General features: G+C 39.8%; 1 pseudogene; it reads left to right on the top strand.

The window, feature by feature from the left end:
• The first annotated feature begins 16,270 nt into the window (after nucleotides 1-16,270).
• LOC147904975 (calcium-dependent protein kinase 11 pseudogene) lies at nucleotides 16,271-17,356 on the top strand (annotated as a pseudogene).
• The last annotated feature ends 1,171 nt before the right edge of the window (nucleotides 17,357-18,527 follow it).

Here is an 18,527-nt window from a genome sequence, read left to right as displayed (position 1 = left end):
AAAAAAGGCTCAGTGAAGCTATAATTCCCAAACTTGTGCATGGTGCCCCCATCCAATAACTATAATAATAATAATAATAGTAGTCTCCTAACTCTAGTTCAATTTTAACACTATGAAGTGAAAATATGACACCATATGAAAAGAGTTTGTTGAATTCAACATATCAGTGGTGTATAGATACACCATTTTTTTGAAAAAAAAGAGTTTGTTGAATTCAATATATAAGTGGCGTATGGATACACCCTTTTTTTTTAAAACAAACCATACAATAAATTATCTTATTCATAGTGTATAGATACACCATTTGTATGGAAAAAAGCATACAAAACATTATCTTATGCATCTGAATCTCGTTCAGAGTCATTAGATTCATGTGATGTATTTGCGCTTGATGGGTCAAGTCTTGCCAAATGATGTTTAATATGGACACGCCTTGGATTAGGGATTGTGATACATTTTTCAACATTATATCCATGCTTCCTTTTAAAACTTCATGTCCTCGATTTCCAGCAATGAATAATGCTACTGACTTCCACCTTTGTTAATACCTCATTATTTAGAACCCATTCACGTTTCTTTTGTAAGCATCCCTCATAGAGTTGTTTTATTGTATATCTTCTTGGGAGATTTTTCAATGGCTTTGGTTCATACCATAAAGCTATAAATGTTATAGGAGTTCCCTTTCATCCCTTTCTATCTTAGCAACCTTTGCAACCCAAATTGGGCCACCTCAAGTGGTCATCCAACTCTGAACCTGGATCAGATGCCCAAACTGCAACAAATAGACCCTCTTCAATCTCATTAGATGGTATAAACTCTGGTAAGCGTTTGTCTCCCTTCCTGCCACAATATTTTTGAGGTAAAAGGCATTCCTCTGCTTCCTCCATATCTACTAACATATTTATATCCAAAGGAAAACTTGGTGACCTAGCTTGTTCCGGCCAAAAGGATTCACAGTATTCAATGCTCATTAAGTTTTCTTGTCTTTCTAAAGATTGGATAAGTGCTTCAGTTGATTTAATTGTCTCCAAATTCTTAGTTGATTGCTCAAGATATTTCTGCATCATACTTTGAAGATGTTTAATGAATGCTTTCAAGCCTTTGATTTCATCTATGTCAAGCAATTTGTTTTTTGCAAGAACAAATCTAGTTTCCTCCAATGGAATTATTCGTTGTAATAAAGCATATGACTCACTCCATAAATGATCTCCATCTACTGCATAGTGATTCCTTTGCATCATTGGAATGTTGTTATGCATGTGAAACTGAAAGTAGTGTGGATTTGTGTGTCCTATTAGGGCATCATCTCATGTTTGTAAATGTGGCTCTATGAATGCTCTCCAATCTACCATCCTCTCTAAGATAGCCACTTCTGATTCTTCCTTGCGAGAACCTCCAATTTTTTTCCCAATTCGAAATAGCATATGCTCCATTGTCAAAACATCCATTGCCTTCAACTCACCAGAGATAACACTGAAGATTTGATCTATGTCTTCATGTGTATGGCTGACAAGAAGAAAGGCAACTTCCACTTCTTCAAATATTTTCAAACCAACCAGCATAGAGCATAAAGCAAATATATATCTATTCTTGTTCTCTCTCCAACAATTATCAACTTGTATTCACAATGTGTTAGGTAAGTATCCATGAGCATCTCTGACCTTTCCTATTGCTTTCATGATTGATGTAACAACCTGGTTACTATCATGGTCATGCAAACTATCAATCCATACATCACAAAAGATTCGGTATCCATGTACTAATACTCCACACAAGTGTGTTTTTAGTCCACATTTGCCCTCCAATGCCGGTGGGATATGTCTATATCATGGCAAAGTGGTTGTCTTCTGGTCCATGCCATTAATGGTGATGCACATGGAGTTATCGACATGTGAAATAGCTTCCTATCTCCAAGAAGCATACAACCTTCGAGCATCCTGCACATGACGTAAATGGATTGATCGCCATTTAATATATCTTCCTCGCTATTGCTCACATTTACTATGTTCAATGGCATTTTTTAATTCATCATATGTCTTACATTTTGACATCCTTTTCTTTGATGGTGTCTTGACATGGCAAAAATATCTACGCCAAATTTTGTACAAGGTTGATCATGAAATCATGCTCTCGTCTCTGTCTTGTAAAGTTTTATTGACAGTTTCTAGGACGACCTTCTTTGTCATTCCCAAAGGAAGATGTTGTTGGCATTTGATATGTCCATCTAGCATTGTTTGTTGAAGATGAGGCTAAGGTAATGCATGGTCTTCGAGAACTTGCTTTAATGTTGTTCGAGAACTTGCTTTAATGTTGCAGTTGCATTTATAGTGCTTCCATGAATTGTATGAACCACTTTTTCTTTCACCTCTACCCAGATGGTCCAGTATGTGCCATGTGGTAGTCCAATTAACCATTGATATCCTCGATTGCAAATGGGTCTCCCATTAACCATGGGTTTCAGTCTAGGTTTACAGTGTCTTGTGCTCAAATCTTGATTAGTGCCTTGATGAAGAAAGCATGAAAACTCTTGAAGAAGATAGTTATGTCTATTAGGTGTTGTCTTACTCCAAATACCAAGGCGTATGGTTGCACAATCATCTTTCCCAACTTTTCTAATGCAAAGTCTCTTGCAACAAACTCACATAAGCATCCTTTCCATATTCTCCTCAGATAGCATTACATGTCTCTTTAGTTCTGGAATTGATGCCATGATTCTTCGTCTCTTCACACTCACATACTTTCTTTTTGTAAATAGTGTCTTGCGTTTTCTAGTTGTAAGACCATCAAACCTCGAATCCATTTCCCTTGAATCTTCATATTTATAATCAAATGCTATGTGGGCATGAGAATTATTTGATACCTTATAATACCTTGGAAATGGCAATCTGGTAGACATGTTCATTGATGTCAATTTGTTGCCAATGCCTCTTGAATTTTGTGGTTGAACTCTTTCTCCTTCATAACTCAAGATTCTCCCATCTATATTCTCTGGCATGCTAGCAACAATATTATGAACAACATGACAAGTATCAGATTCTCTTCCCCTTTTGTCTTGTGTTCGGGTGGTAACATCATGATCATTGTCACTAATATCATCAATTCCTGTTATTGCATCACTTATCCCATCGATCTTTGCATGTATTTTTCTTTGTGGTCCCATCTTATTATTCTCAACACAAGACAAGTCTTCTATATCAGTAAGCATGTTTGAGTCACTTGCAACACAAGACAAGTCTTCTATACCAGTGAGACTGTTCGAGTCACTTGCAACACAGGACAAGTCTTCTATACCAGTGAGCCTATTCAAGTCACTTGCAACACATGACAAGTCTTCTATACCAGTGAGCCTGTTCGAGTCACTTGCAACACAAGACAAGTCTTCTATACTAATGAGTATATTTTGAGTCACTTGCAACACAAGAAACCTTTTCTACATCAACATCTGTTACTATAATGTCCTCAATACCTGTGAGCATGCCACTATGATACTCTTGATCACTACTATAGCTTCTTATCAATTTGGATCCCATTTGTGTTATAGTCCTTTTCTTCTAATAATATTCTGTTGTGTCTTCCATGACATTGAAGGAAACTGTCTTGGGCAAACTTGATTTCAAGAAAGCTTACCCCTATTTACAAGTTCTATGAACTTGTAGTTGAGACGTAGTATTATGGACGTCTAAATGTAAAGTACTATCCATTGCATTTCGAATGACACCTGCACTAGTCAACTTAATTATCTACTTGGGACGCACTTGAAAATAGGTGGTATTGAATTTTGTGCAAAGTGGAGTCCCCATCCAATAAGTACTTGTTTCGATAACACACCTAGGAGCATGTTTTTTTATGGATGTGCATGACTCTGAGGCAAAAACGGTGTTTAATGCTTCATCAACCATGCAAAGCATATCTTATAGGCACATTACTTTGAAAGTGTCTCAACTTAGGTGGTAATGAGTTGGATGCGAAGTGGCACGCCCATCTGATAAGTATATGTTCGAATAACACACCTGGGAGTGCATTTTTTTATGGATATGCATCACACTCATGCAAAAATGGTATATAATGTGTGATCGACAATGCAAAGCATATCAGATGGGCATAGTACTTTGCACGCATGTCAACCCAAGTAGTATTGACTTGTGTGAAAATGGGTGTCCCCATCCGATAAGTACTTGTTTGAATAACACACTTAGGTCCTTGTTGTGCATGACACTAAGGCAAAAATGGTATTTAATGTTGGATTGACCATGCAAAGCATATTTGATGGGTGTGATAATTTGCACATACCTCAAGATAGGTGATGTTGAGTTGCATGCAAAGTGGCGTGCCCATCCGATATGCAGTTTTTCAGATAACACACCTAGGACAATGTTTTTATATGGTTGTGCATGACACTAAGGCAGAAATAATGTTTAATGCTTGATCAACAATGTAAATCATATCTGATGAGCACAATAATTTTCATGCACATCAAACTAGGTGGCCCTGACTTACATGAAAAGTGGCACATCCATCCTATAATTACTTGCTCGCATAACACATCTGGGAGCGCATTTTTTGACAGTGGTGCATAACACTAAGGGAAAAATGGTGTATAATGCGTGATCGACCTGAAAAGCATATCTGATGGGCACAATACTTTGCATGTGTCTCAACCTAGGTGGTATTGACTTGCGTGCAAAGTGGCATCCCCATCTGATAAGTACTTGTTCGACTGACACACTGAGGATCGTGTTTTTCGACGGTTGTGCACAACTAAGGTAAAAATGGTGTTTAATGTTTGATTGACTATCCACAGCAGATCCGATGAGCATAATAATTTTAATGCGCTATGACCGAGGTGGTATTGAATTGTATGCAAATTGAAGCACCCATTCGATAAGTACTTGTTTGTATAATACACCTACGAGCGTGTTTTTTGTCAAATGTGCATCACATTGAGGCAAAAATGGTGTTTAATGCTTCATCAACCATACAAAGTATATCGGATGGGTACAATACTTTTCATGCACCTCAACCTAGGTGGTATTGAGCTGCATGCAAAGTGGCACATCCATCGCATAAGTACTTGTTCGGTGTTCAGATAGTAACACACATCAAAGTGTGTTTTTTGATGGTTCTGCATAACACTAGGAGAAGAACGGCGTATAATGCATGATAGATCATGCAAAGAATATCCTATGGGCACAATACTTTTTTAGATCCTCAAAATAGGTGGTATTGACTTGCGTGCAAAGTAACAACCCCATTCGATAAATACTTGCTTGAATAACACAGCTAGGAGCATGTTTTTTAACGATTATGCATGACACTAAGACAAAATCCGTGTTTAATGCTTGATCAACCATGCAAAGCATATCTGATGGATGCAATAGTATGTGCATGCCTCAATAGGCTGTATTGAGTTGCATGCAAAGTGGCGTGCCCATCCGATAAGTAGTTGTTTGGATAACACACCTAGGACCGTGTTTTTAGATGGATGTGCATTATAGGAGAGAGTCAAAAATGGTGTTTAATGCTTGATCGAAAATGAAAAGCATATCCAATGGGCACAATACTTTGGAAATGCCTCAAAATAGGTGGTATTGACTTGCATGAAAAGTGGCATGTGCATCCCATAAATATTTGTTCTGATAACACTCCTGCGAGCACATTTTTGACAATGGTACATAACACTAGGGGTAACATGGTGTATAATGTGTGATCGACCATGCAAAGCATATTTGATGGACACAATACTTTGCATGTGTCTCAAACTAGGTGGTATTTACTTTTGAATAACACACCTAGGATGGTGTTTTTTGACGGTTGTGCATGCCAAGGAGGAAAAAACGGTGTTTAATGCTTGATCAACCATGCAAAGCATATCCAATGGGAATGATACTTTGCATGCGCATCAAGGTAGGTGGTATTAAGGCCAGTGCAAAGTGGCGCACCCGTCTGATAAGTACTTATTTAAGAAACACACCTAGGAGCTCGTTTTTTTATTGTTGTTTTATTGAGGACCTCTCCCCTCCCTCTTTTATCCCTCAAAATTTATACCACTCTCCAATTGAAGCCCTCTCCCCTCCCTCCTTTATCCCTAATAAATATCTTGCCACCCATCATATACTACTAGACTTCCCCCTTTTATTTAATTGAAGTAGTTGCATTTGCTACAATCCATGATAGTGATCCTAATTCAGTTTGCCACTTTTGAAGACTTGGTGAAAAGGTGGCAGTTACCGTATCAAAGATTCTTAGCACACATGTTGAGCTAAAGTATAAATGTGGAGATATGGAAACAATTGGAGATGTTATGCCCTACAATACATATAACAAATCATTTATAGCATGGGACAGAGATGAGACTTATGCAATAGACATTATCAAGAATACAAAGTGCACCACCTTCGATTTTACTACAGTAGGGGACATTTTGCAAATGATGTCATTTGCAAATAAGAATGTAGCAGAAGGTGAAGAATTGGGATTTGAACAAGTGGAGCAATGGTCATTTGCACAGATGAGGATTCTAAAAGTCACTGATGATGGTATGGTTGATAACATAACATCCTTATGTGATCCCTACTATGAGGTAGGCAAGAATATGAGATGGAGCATGCAATTTTTAAACTTGAGAAAAAGGCACGTGGTTTTCAATGATAAAGATAAGGTATACTACAATATCAAAGGACCTAAAAAGCATGCCCAGGTGCCAAGCTCTATCACTTCAAACATGGATGATTTCAATGTGCTCAATTATAGAAGTGACATCTTATCTGGAGTGGATGAGTTCATTGGTTCCGAGAAACCCAAAGATTTTAGAAGTGAAGCCTTATCTCGGGTGGATGAATTCTTGCATAGTGAGAAGGGCAAAGGTTTCAATAGCGATGTCTTGTCAGGTGTGGATGAGTTCATGCATATTAACAAACCTGGTGCCAATCAAACCTATGGATTTGTGAAAGCCATGCAAGATGTCCCAATGAGCGATGTTCTCTTAGGAGTGGAAGAGTTTCAAGGTTCTCGATACTCTCGTAGAATATTGAATTCATTGAATGGCCATAAGAGTATGTTAAAAGCGAGGATGAGATCAATAGAGGATTATTTAGTATTTAACTTTGATTGTGATATGGCCAAGGATGTAATGATCAATCATGGATGCTTCGTGAAAAAGAAACGTGAGGAGAAGAAGTGCTTAAATATAGATAACAACGCGCAAGAGGAATGAAAACAATCATACAAATGCATGAAGAGAAAGCGAGATCCACAAAAGCAACCAAAGAGGAAGAGAGTAATAAAAGAGGAGAATATGTTAAATGCATTGGGATATCTATGTTGCAAGCAAAGATGTATGCACTTCATTGATCTTGCAAACATCAGGGAATGTAGAGGACACGTGTGGCGAAGAAGAGGAACCGAAAGAAATGAACACCTTCTCACAAGTTTCTCTTGCTTTCTTTAGAATGGCAATAAAAGGCCAAGTTCAAGACAAAAGGTAAAACCTCTCGTGAATGAAACAAATTTGCAATAAGGCATATCACAATGTTACTGGATTATCCCATGGTACATATTGAGATTCAGTCAGTAAGGCAAAGGGCGGCAAAAAACTTAGCATTCACGATAATAGAGAAAGGTCCAAATCAAGAATCTCAACTGTCAGGGTAGTAGCAATTTTACAAGACTTCATACTTTACCTCAACCCCATATATCTACCAAACCCCCTAACAGTGACGCGATCACTGAAATGCACCTTCCAATGGGCTTGACAAAACTAAAAGTATTTGATTCTATTGCAAAAAGGCAAAGGCAAAGAGCGGATGCCATGGCTTCTTCTCATACTTTGTATACTCTTTGGAAGAAGAACTTTGGATATGTTAAAATCCCAAAGAGGAATAAAATGTCAAAGTGCAATGTCTGTGATGATTTAAAGCGAGTGATTGAAAGTGCAACATATCCAAATAAAAGGGAATTATACAAAAAATAAATAAAATCTCATCATGACCTTATTTGACATTCAAGACAAAAATATGCATTTTGGAAGGAGCAAGCTATTTCGATTCCCGATGACTACATGTACTTTATTGTAGATGGCATGGATCAGAATACAACAACATTGCCTCGCTTTGTTGCCACTCCACCTAAATTACAAGGAAAGCACTTTCTAAAGACACATTTATGTGGAGTGTTGGTGCATGGAATTAAGTTTTTTGCAGATATCTAGATTGATTTCTTGCATCTACATGATAAGCAATCAAGTTGTAACATTGATTACGAAGGCAATTCGCAATGTACATGCAGAAAAAGGTGGCCTACCACTGACTTTGATAATACAAGCTGATAATTTCTGGAGAGAAAATAAGAATGTACTCATGTTTGCATTCTGCTCAATGCTAGTTGCTCATCAAATCTTCAATGAGGTTGAATGTGGATTTTTATATGTTGGGCATACACATGAGGATATCGATCAGGTTTTTGGCATAGTCTCAAGAGATCTTAAATGCAAGGATGTGGAGACAATAGATGACTTGGTAAGAAGATCCAAGAGGCAAGTTGGTGGTCGTAAGGAAAGCATGGTATGTGAGAGGCTCTAAAGAATGTATGATTAGAAGAGCTTCATTCTACCTTTCATACAAACATGTGGTGATGATTTGACAAGTCATACCAATCCACACTGCTTTCATTTTTTTTAAAAGGATGAAAAACCAGTAATGCAATGGCAAGAGTATTCTCATGATACAAAATGGAAACCTGAAGAGCCTTACAGTCTCTTAACTTCAATTCCCAGCAAGGAAAGGTATCCAACATGGGCTCCTATACAAGAATTCAATGAGAGGTCTAAATGTGAAATAGAAGGTTTAAAACCATTTATTACATACAAAGAGGAAATGCTTCGAAGATATCCTGATTCGACACGTACTTGGAGAGAACACACTACCACTGTAATTAACAAGAAAGACATGCAAATTAATAAAGGACCTTGAGAGAATGCGAGGCTCAAAGGATGTCGAGGAAGAATGCAATTTATTTTGGCCAAATGTTCATAATGATTTGCGCCTAGCTCGAGTCTTTGAAAATGAATTTGTATCATTACTCCCACGTTCATATTGTGGACCGAAGATGAGAGAGTTTATGCCACAAGTAGATATAGAGGTCGATTGTTTTGTTGTGGTTCGGCCATCGGATGATGAATATGAGAATTTGAAGTTTTTGGTTGCAAAAGTAGTTGATGTGCAAAGAGATGATCAAGGGAGCGCTACAACATTTACAGTGGTATGGTATGAGCCAAAGGGCAAGAAGGAGAATATGGATAACAACATATTGTATACTAATTGTATAATGAAGGATTGGGTCCTTAATGATGAACCGGTCTCATAAGACAACAGGGAGTTTATGTAGATGGCACCTGGCAAGCGACTATCATGACAAGCAATAAGACAACGAGGAGTCAATTTAGATGGCATGGAAGGCTCTTTATGAGCAATAATTTTGTAAACATATGAATCTATATCATTTTATACAAAGACTCCAGCTGAGATCAACATTTCTCAATGTAAACATATGATAGCTATAATTGCTATAATTCTTTGGTTCAATACAAGACCTGGGTCTTATGGCATGCCTTTTTTCTATTTAAAAGTTTTAAATTTGTGCATATTGCGAGTGACAATGTTCTTTACATGAAATATTTAAGTCTTCTTTCATGGATTTATAAATTTATCATGTTAAGGAAAAATGTTAAAAATAATTAAATTAATAAATAGCTTAGGAATAGCTAGAATTTCTAAAATAGGATTCTTTCAAATTCTTGCATGTTAATGTAAAAGTATAGATTGAAAAAATAAGATTTCTATGTGAATATGATAGTGCCACAAAGTGAACTTTTGATTTGGGAAGGATATTTTCACAAAGTAAAATTCTGATTTGGGAAGGATATTTTCACAAAGTAAAATTTTTATTTGGGAAGGATTTTTGGGCTTCATCCAAAAACAACAGAAAAAGTCCAAATTTAATGAAATAGGTGTTCTTATTTAAAACTCCCTTATCTATTATTTTTTCATGAATAAAACACACCCTTTTTCTATTTAATCTATGAACACCCCTTTAAATGGTACCCTTCTGTATCTAAAAAATGTCAAAAAAAATTGGATTTAAAATCCATTCTGCATATTTTAGAGTGACCCACCCAAGTCTTGTATTCATCTTTTCCTTATATAACTCTTCTTTGACACTTTGGTCATTCATTTGGCTTTTGATGTCATCCTAGGTTACATCATAGAGTATTTATTTATGCTTCAACATGTGAAAATTGTTTGGATTTTGGTGCCATTGTAGCTTATCACAAAAAATAATAGTTTAAGCTTCAACACTTGATCATTTATTCGACTATTTAGGTGTTTGGACTATATATTGTTTTATTGTAGTTATCTATGTTTTGACGCTTAGTCATTTATTTTTTATTTTGGTGTCATTGCAGCTTGCATATATAAAATGTTTTAATATGTTGTCTAGATGAAAATGATTGTTCAGTATAATTAGGATGTATGTGTTTTGATTTCTACATTTCAATCATAAATTATTTGTAAAATAAGATGTAAAAAATGATGCTTTTGATCCAAATTAGTGAAAGGGAGAGGAAGAGGGGGGAAATGAAAGGAGGAGTGAAAAGAAGGAGAGAGAGAGAGAGAGAGAGAGAGAGAGAGAATAATCTTCATCATAGAGGTTATGTTCAATCTTCAATGGTTGTAGAAGTCCTTATGGTTCCTTAACATTCTAGGGACCTTTAATCCTCACATTTAATACCATCAAGCTTGAGTCACACTATTTTAAATCTCCTTGTAATCATGACACCCATAAAGACCTTTGAAATATGACATGTGCAAGGATTCCAAGGTGAAATTCTCATCTTCACCTAGTCGAGTTTGATCTAAAGTCCGCTGTATACATTCTCATGCATGTGGTCTACACAGACAAATGATGTGGCAAGGTATACCATGTGTAAGAAAATTTGAAATAGGGTCTAATGAGTGGTGCTAGGGGCCGATTTTAGTGCTAGTGAGGTGATGATGGTTGGAATAATGGAGATATGGTAGTGGTAGAGGTGGTAGATTACAATGGCAAGAGCATGACCGTGTGAAAGACAATGTGTCCTGGGAATTGATTGCTCTGTATGGAGTAGTAGACGTAGTGGGGAGGCTCCAATAGACATATCAAAGGACGATGCGATAGCACATGGTGGTAGGGAGAAGTTGTAGTAGATAGGAGAGAAACTATGTGGCTACAAAGGTAGATGGCATAGATGGGGGGCACGTAGCTGAGTTGGTAGCATGCCTTATCTTCAGCGGAGGAGTAGCAATGGGGGGGCACATAGAGGAAGCGCACATAGCGCGAGACATGCAATGCAAGCATCAAGGCTAGAATGAGGTCCAGTGAATCTTAATATGAGATCAAGGGACCAATCAGAAGGGTCCATTGGTGGGAGAAGGGCTTTGCGTGCTCCAAAGCACATGTGTTTGTGTTTTTTGGAGGAAAATTGATTTGAAGTAGTAAACAAAATATAATGGAGGGCATGAACCAAATAACACGCAGAGATTTTGAACCAAAAGTAAACTTTATTGATGCTTGAATATCAGATCTCATCTTCCTTCTAAATGCATCTATAGAGGATGGATTAGGAACATGCCATTCTTGACTATCAAAGTTAGGAAGAGGAATAGGATGGAGGCTTCCATATGCACCTGCTCTTTGAGTACTTGGTAGTATGCATTATAGAAATATACTAAACTCTCTTAAGGAGGAACAACACCGTCCGAAGAACATTAACTCCCTAATGTTTGAATGGAAATCCTGAAATGTTCTCGTAGGACTATCCAAGGGGTAGATTTTGACTTCAGTAGAAGGAAAGATATCCACATAGGGAGCAAAGAAAGATGCCAATGGGCCAATCAATCCCTTTTCTCTCACTTTGTATCTAGCTCGCTCTTTTTTTTGTAAAACTATCCATCACACACCCACATACGCACACACACACATACACACACACACACACACACACACCACTCCTCTCTCTCTCTCTCTCTCTATATATATATATATATATATATATATAAACATACACACACACACACACATACATACATTATACATACATACATACTATATACATATATATATTATTATTTTTTAATTTTATTTTCACTCCTCCCCCCCTCTACTCTCTCGCCCAACTTTATCCCTTACACCCCTCACACCTCTGTGTGTGTGTGTGTCTCTTTGTCTCACTTCCTCTCCCCCTAATCTCTCCGCTCCAACCTCTCTCAACACACGTACACATTAGAATGGACATATGAAGTGCCATAATGAAACAAATATAACATAAAAGAGAAAAATACAATTCGAGGGAAAGCAAGTTTGATTTGCAGGGTCCAAGTTCATGTCTCGAGCCATGTACATATGTTGGACCTTTACCTTGAGTCATTTCCATTCACTTAATGCTTCTCTTTCTTTGCTCTATCATCTCTTGAATCCTTGCATAGACCTATTGGAGATTACATTAACCTAAACTCATGAGGAATCCAACATCCCTATCATCCTTCAAAATGCAACCCACACAAGATTGAATTGATCTCTTTGGTCTAGGGAAGGGGAGTTCTTCACCATCGTAGAAATATTTGGAGCAAGCAAAGAGAGAGAGGTTGGGAGGAGGAAGAGGTTGAGAGGAGGCGGTTGCTTAGAGTAGGCTAAGAGAAGTGAAGAGGTTGAGAGGAGGAAGAGGTTGAGAGGAAAAGGTCATGAGTCGATGAGGACAGTTGGGGAGGACTTCTAGGAGGTGTTTGAGGGGGTGGGGCACTTTTGGAAAAAAGCAAAAATGCAGAGGGAATAAAACTTCTGATTTTTAGAGAAGGAGGAGGGTAGGGGGACCCTGTAGAAGTTAAGAGGGGGGATAAATGCCCAAGGGGGGGGGTAAAAGCCCAAGGAGTTGGGGGGGACAAGTGGGAGCCCACCAATGAGAGACAAATATTGAATCATCTAGTCTTTTAATGCCCAATCCTTCCCACTAGCTAGTTTTCTAATCACAAATATTAAGGGCCTATGGAATCCAAAATTGTCCTAATTTTTTAAAAAAGTATCGATTTAGTGAGTAGATTTAGGTAGCCAACATATCAATTGCCTACAATGAAATCCAAAACGGTTGGAAGAAGAAGGGAGCTATGATATGACAAGAGTAGAAAATGGAGAAAGTGGTTGAGAGGAGCAAGAGGAGGCTGAGAGGAGGTTGATAAGGGAAAGCAATTGAGGAAAAGGTCATGAGTCAATGAGGATAGTTGGGGAGAACTCCTAGGAGGTGTTTGCGGGGGTGGAGACACTTATGGAGAAAAGCAAAAATGTGGAGGGAATAAAAACTTCTGATTTTTGGAGAGGGAGGAGGGTAGGGGACCCTCCAGAAGTTAAGAGGGGGGGTAAATGCCCAAGGAGGGGGGGGTAAAAGCCCAAGGAGGTGGGGGGGGCAAGTGGGAGCCCAATGAGAGACAAATATGGATTCGTCTAGTCTTTTAATGCCCAAGCCTTCCCATTGGATGGTTTTCTAATCACAAATATTAAGGGCCTATTGAATCCAAAATTGTCCTTATTTTTTAAAAAAGTATCAATTTAGGGAGTAGATTGAGGTAGCCAACGTATCAACTACCTATGAAATCCGAAAAGGTTGGAAGAAGGGAGCTATGATACGGCAAGAGTAGAAAATGGAGAAGAGCAAGCTTTCTCTAATATCATGTTGCAAATCACGTGAGTGCACAATGGTGAGGAGAGAGATGGAGGAGCACACAAGTAGGATCAAACGAGAGGTCTTTGATTATGAGCCTTCTTTAAAGAGGAAGGCTATAGGCAATCCATGCCATACAAGAGAGGAGGTGACCACCCACGAAATAGAAACCAAGTCCCAATCATCAAATATCAACATTTTCCAATCAAAAGAGGTAGATTCAAACCCCTCTAGCCATCTTGATGTATAAATCTCAACTGGGTGTTGTTGATATTTTTGTAGGAGTTTTGGTCTTAATTCTCTAACTATATGACAATTATTCATAATTTCTTCAATTAGAGAATGCGCACAAAGTTTTAACTTCTAATTACCATCATTGTTATCCTCCAATTTCCTATTTTGATCTAAGAATACTCAAATTCATGTCTAATTGATAATTATAGGCTATCAAAAGTTAACTAACTCAAAAAGTAGTGTGAAAGATGATAAAAGTAGGCCAACGTATAGCATAAAATATTATGAATCTAGAAACAATATACCAAAAGTGGGCTTCACATGTACATGTGTGGCATATGATATTCTAAAGTTGTTGGTAAAGATTCCACTTTAATTCGACACAAAAGGACCAAGAGGTGGCATGTGGTCTACATGGACTAATGATGTGGCAAGGTCTACCATGTGTAAGAAAATTTTAAATAGGGTCTAATGAGTGGTCCTATTGGCCGAATCTAGTGCTAGTGAGGTGGTAGATTACAATGGCAAGAGGGTGACTGTGTGAAAGACAATGTGTCCTTGGAATTGATAGCTCCAAATGGAGTAGTAGATGTATTGGGGAGGCTATAATAGACATATCAAAGGAGGATACGATAGCACGTGGTGGTAGGGAGAAGTTGCAGTAGATAGGAGAGAAACTATGTGGCTACAGAAGTAGAGGGCATAGATGGGGGGCACATAGCTGAGTTGGTATCATGCCTGGGGTCTTCAACGGAGGAGTAGCAATGGGGGGGCACACAGAGGAAGCGCACATAGCACGAGACATGCAATGTAGGCAGCAAGGCTAGACATCCACTTGAGCTCTCTCCCATAAAACTCTCTCTCTCTCTCTCTCTCTCTCCCCCCTTCAAACTAGACCAAGACCTAGTATGAGCCTCAAGTTGGTGGGTTTATTGTAAACTGACCAAAATGTCGGAAACATAACAAGTTGAAGACTTTATTAATGGAAGACAAACAGAACTAGAGAGCTCAAATAAGGATATTGTAAAAAGGAAATGTGTACAATAGAGATAGGTGCAAGAAAAAGGAGTAGTGGTAGTACCACGTTGGAGAAGACGTGAAAGGTAGTTATCGGATAGAGGCTGGGAGGTAGACTAGTCTAGTTAAAATCCAAACATGCACTTGTATAGAAATGGGTAAGCAATCATGCTCAAAAATGTAAGAAGGCAACTTGTGTATGGGTATTTCAAATGTAACTTGTTTCTAATGCATGCTTGTTGGTACCGTAGTCTACAGATTTATAAGAGTGACCCTACCTACCTAGGACCTGGATGTTGCCTTGAATAGTACATTTAAGGCTTTCAAGCCCCTTTAGCAACTCCTTGTCATGGCCAAAGCATAGGTGAGCGTGGGAGGAGGGACCCAACCCGTGGCATTCGTTGTATAAAGAGGGACATACTCAATTGTCACCTAACAGAGCAGAATCTGATCAGTGAAGAGATTGGAATTCAAGATGCATGGGTCCATTGCGTAGCACATTGCACAGTCAAGCATGTGGTGATCTCAAGTCCCATTCCATGGCTATAGGCTCAACATCAATCTAAGCATATGCCGCACTTACGTGTGTTGATGAGGGGTAGCTAGAATTTGCATGAGTAATTGAATTCCATAGCTACAGGCTCAATACCAATCTAAGCATATGCTTGACTAAGATGCATTTACATTCGTTGATGACAGGTAGCTGAGTAATTGAATTCCCACGTGGCCACCCTTAATGTTTAGAGAAAGCTAGTTGCATATCTAGAGCTAAGCATAGGAGGATGTATATAGCGTGAATTTACGTTTATTGATAATGGTCTTCTCCGCAATAGATTTGTTCTTAGAAATCTTGGTTATGGTGCTCTCCATGCTAGATAGTAGAGTGTCTCATTTTATTGTTCGTATACTTCGTGCTCCAAAGAAAAGTGCATGGAAGAGAGAGAAGCCGGGAAGTACAAACTTGAGAGAGGTGTGGGGATTTTGTGAGTTTGTGAAATTTATAATAATTATTAAAAAGCAGGAATTACGAGCAAAATCAAAGGAAGCTTAGGCTGTAAGGAAGAGGTTGTTTGCTGGCAAAATGCAGCTGAGACGCGTGGCGTGCGGCGCCGCCAAAAAGCCATGGCGGCGGAACAACTATAAAGCAGCGCATTTCGCATTCCACCGGCTTTCTTCATCACCTAATTTCTTCATCAGCCTCGTCTCGCTCGCTTTCTTGCTGCTGCTGCTCACCACCTTTCTTCATCAGCCTCGTCTCCCTGCAGCTGGCTGGCTATGGCGACGCTGGCCTCCCCGACCCAAAGCCAGAGCCTAACTCGCAAGCGCCCCCGCTCCCTCCCCTCCAACCTCCTCCTTCCCCCCCACTTCTACACCCCCGACATCTCCCTCCTCTTCTCCCTCGGCCCCGAGCTCGGCCGTGGCTCCTTCGCCACCACCTTTCGCTGCCTCGAGAAATCCTCGGGCCTCCCCTTCGCCTGCAAATCCATCGACAAGTCCTCCCTCTTCAACCCCCAAGACGCAGCCGACGTCGCCACCGAAATCTCCATCATGCACCACCTCTCCGGCCATCCCAACATCGTCCGCCTCCACCGCGTCTTGGAGGACCCCGACTCCATTCACTTGGTCATGGAGCTTTGCCCGGGCGGCGAGCTCTTCGATCGCATCGTCCGCAACAAGCGCTTCTCCGAACGTGACGCCGCCCTGGTCCTCAAAAGCTTGACGGAAGCGCTCGCTTACTGCCACGCAAACGGCGTCATCCACCGGGACCTCAAACCCGAAAACATCCTCCTCGCCGACGATGACGATCACGACGACTACTCACGCATTAAGGTCGCCGATTTCGGACTCTCCGTCGCCTTCTCGCCCGGTGATCAGCTGTCCGGCGTTGCTGGGAGTCCGTTTTACGTCGCACCTGAGGTGCTGGACGGCTGCTACTCCCAAGAGATCGATATTTGGAGTGCCGGAGTAGTCCTCTACGTCCTCCTCAGCGGAGAGCCCCCCTTCTGGGCCGAGACCACGCAGGGTGTCTTTCATGCAATCCAGCATCATCAGCTGCGCTTCACGGGCGCTCCTTGGAGCAACGTCTCTCCTGCTGCCATCGACCTCATCCAGGGAATGCTGTGCCGGGATGTCCGAGCCAGGCTCACGCCAGCCCAGGTGCTTGCACACCCTTGGATTGTAGCAGCAGTTGCTACTAATCCAGCAAACAGTGATGGCGCCAGCGTCTGCCCCAGCGCCACTGCTGCCACCCTCCCTCCAGCTCCCAAACGTCGGGCCTGCAAGGGAGCTCCTCGTCGACGGCGCTTTCATGGCCGGGCCGGGCAGCTCGCAGCTCGACCTCCACAGCTCTGTGTTTTCTGATCAGTCGAGCTACAAATTCAATTGTAACACTACATGATGCGATGATGCAGAAGGCAGTATATACTTGCAGAGAAACCACAACGCGGCCATGATAGCTACGTCACCTTCATCTGTTCATCTGTGTTCTCTCTGCTTGCTGTCATGCAGGTCTGGTTTCTGATGGTAGCCGATAGTTTTCCAGAGGACTACTGGAAGAGGCACAGGACCTGCTCCTCAGTATGTCACTTGAACATATTAATACTTCATCTTGGTTGAGCTTGATTTCATCTTGCAGAATTCATCACAATGATGTTGAGCAGGCTGTGCGTGCCGCAAATTCACAACGATGTTGTGCGTCGCTGTTGCACTTGGGCCCATGTCCATCTCCCAGGAACATTTATTCTGCTTACAAGAACCTTTGGGTCTGTTCTACCTGAAATACTACTGCCACATCCTGGCCGTCTCATGATATGTTCAGGAAACAAAAATGCCACCATTGTGAAGCCATTTTGGCTATGTCTGGCATCCTTTACAAAAGTACAACTCATATAACAATTTTGGACACCATTTTTGGCAGTTTTGGGAATATCCTGATCAATTTGGATCAAATTTCAGGTCTGTCTTCACGGGCAGCATTCACATATTGAAAGTAATAATCTGATCAATTTGGATCAGATTTCAGTTGTGTCTTCACAGGCAGCATTCACATATTGAAAGTAATCATTGTTATAAATTTAAAGCTTATTGAATACATTTTTGGGCTTCATTTCAAGCCATATAATAAAGCCACGTCATGCAGTAAGATGTTGGAAATTTGATCATATCATATGATCAGAATTGAATGTAGTCTTTTCCAAAATGTTCAGAACATCAAACGCAATGTGTTTTCTCATTTATGTCGAATTTTGTAGAGCTAATTTTAATTGGGAAAAGTCTCATCAACAAAATGGACATGGATATCATAATTGAGGCAATTTTACATCAAGCTGTTCAAGAGCACATGAGCTTCATCAACAAGTATCAAAAACTTATTTTAAGTCCAAATGAATGATATTTTTGGCAAATAACGTGAATTTCAATAACTTACGCAAATCCGTGTACATTTGAAGTCATATTGACAATCTAATTGGTAATCTTAGCAAATGCAATCAAGATCATGAGGATCGTTGTAAGCATAAGGCTATCATTAGTC

Source organism: Dipteris shenzhenensis, chromosome 2 (assembly GCF_047967505.1).
Source record: "Dipteris shenzhenensis isolate YYH24624 ecotype China chromosome 2, Dip_SZ_1.0, whole genome shotgun sequence".
NCBI lineage: Eukaryota > Viridiplantae > Streptophyta > Polypodiopsida > Gleicheniales > Dipteridaceae > Dipteris > Dipteris shenzhenensis.
This window is presented reverse-complemented; position numbering and strand designations above follow the sequence as displayed.